Source organism: Nasonia vitripennis, unplaced genomic scaffold, assembly GCF_009193385.2.
Source record: "Nasonia vitripennis strain AsymCx unplaced genomic scaffold, Nvit_psr_1.1 unplaced0115, whole genome shotgun sequence".
Taxonomy (NCBI): domain Eukaryota; kingdom Metazoa; phylum Arthropoda; class Insecta; order Hymenoptera; family Pteromalidae; genus Nasonia; species Nasonia vitripennis.
The window spans coordinates 37,501-40,000 of record NW_022279894.1 but is presented as its reverse complement, the minus strand read 5'-3'; positions in this window follow the sequence as shown (position 1 = coordinate 40,000).

The window sequence follows — 2,500 nt, the reverse complement described above, 5'->3', positions numbered from 1 at the left end:
TCGCATATTACTCATTCGTGCTCGCACATCACTCATTGACGCTCGCACATCACTCATTTGTGCTCGCGTATCACTCATTCGTGCTCGCACATCACTCATTCGTGCTCGCACATTACTCATTGACGCTCGCATATTACTCATTGACGCTCGCACATCACTCATTGACGCTCGCACATCACTCATTGACGCTCGCACATCACTCATTTGTGCTCGCACATTGCTCATTCGTGCTCGCACATCACTCATTTGAGCTCGCACATTGCTCATTCGTGCTCGCACATCACTCATTCGTGCTCGCACATTGCTCATTCTTGCTCGCACATCACTCATTTGTGCTCGCGTATCACTCATTCGTGCTCGCACATTACTCATTGACGCTCGCACATCACTCATTGACGCTCGCACATTACTCATTGACGCTCGCATATTACTCATTCGTGCTCGCACATCACTCATTCGTTCTCGCACATCACTCATTGACGCTCGCACATCACTCATTGACGCTCGCGTATCACTCATTCGTGTTCGCACATCACTCATAGACGCTCGCACATCACTCATTGACGCTCGCGTATCACTCATTCGTGCTCGCACATCACTCATTCGTGCTCGCACATTACTCATTGACGCTCGCATATTACTCATTGACGCTCGCACATCACTCATTGCTCGCCATTGCTCATTCGTGCTCGCACATCACTCATTCGTGCTCGCATATCTCTCATTCTTGCTATATAAATCTACATTATAACTGTCACTATCTACGACGAAATGTGATCACGTCAGGCGCGAAATATTATTACATAGGGATCGGTGCGAACGGCGGGAGCAGAAAATGATTAAATCAGTAAACTGAAACGTTTAGCTATCTATACGAAGATTGCTCGCATGCATTAACGAGATTCCCACTGTCCCTATCTACCATCTTCCGAACGGAAGAGCCCCGGGAGGGTCGCATTTCTGCCAGGGCAGTTGGGTGAACCCTGAGATTTCGGTATACTCATTCGTGCTCGCACATCACTCATTTGAGCTCGCACATTGCTCATTCGTGCTCGCACATCACTCATTCGTGCTCGCACATCACTCATTGACGCTCGCACATCACTCATTTGTGCTCGCGTATCACTCATTCGTGCTCGCACATCACTCATTCGTGCTCGCACATTACTCATTGACGCTCGCACATCACTCATTGACTCTCGCGTATCACTCATTCGTGTTCGCACATCACTCATAGACGCTCGCACATCACTCATTGACGCTCGCATATTACTCATTCGTGCTCGCACATCACTCATTGACGCTCGCACATCACTCATTTGTGCTCGCGTATCACTCATTCGTGCTCGCACATCACTCATTCGTGCTCGCACATTACTCATTGACGCTCGCATATTACTCATTGACGCTCGCACATCACTCATTGACGCTCGCACATCACTCATTGACGCTCGCACATCACTCATTTGTGCTCGCACATTGCTCATTCGTGCTCGCACATCACTCATTTGAGCTCGCACATTGCTCATTCGTGCTCGCACATCACTCATTCGTGCTCGCACATTGCTCATTCTTGCTCGCACATCACTCATTTGTGCTCGCGTATCACTCATTCGTGCTCGCACATTACTCATTGACGCTCGCACATCACTCATTGACGCTCGCACATTACTCATTGACGCTCGCATATTACTCATTCGTGCTCGCACATCACTCATTCGTGCTCGCACATTACTCATTGACGCTCGCATATTACTCGTTGACGCTCGCACATCACTCATTGACGCTCGCACATCACTCATTTGTGCTCGCACATCACTCATTGACGCTCGCACATCACTCATTGACGCTCGCACATTGCTCATTCTTGCTCGCACATTGCTCATTCTTGCTCGCACATCACTCATTCGTGCTCGCACATTACTCATTGACGCTCGCATATTACTCATTCGTGCTCGCACATCACTCATTCGTGCTCGCACATCACTCATTCGTGCTCGCACATTACTCATTGACGCTCGCATATTACTCATTCGTGCTCGCACATCACTCATTCGTGCTCGCACATCACTCATTGACGCTCGCACATCACTCATTGACGCTCGCACATCACTCATTCGTGCTCGCACATTACTCATTGACGCTCGCACATCACTCATTCGTGCTCGCACATCACTCATTGACGCTCGCACATCACTCATTGACGCTCGCACAGCACTCATTCGTGCTCGCACATTGCTCATCGGCGTGTTCACTTCTGTCAGATGTTTAAGTATTGCAGTCCCGGGAAGGCAGGACACGAGTTTTGCGGGTTTTCTCCCATAAGCCGACGTGCTTAAGTCTATACGGCGCCGATGCCCCGGCGGGCGATTCGGTATATGTAAGAAAGGCTCGAGCGTCTACGGACATCGAGCCTTTATACGAAATATTGTTATTCACAGCATTACCGCGGGTCGGTGTCTTTGACCGAATGGCCCTTTAAGCGGTGCGCGCCCTAGGC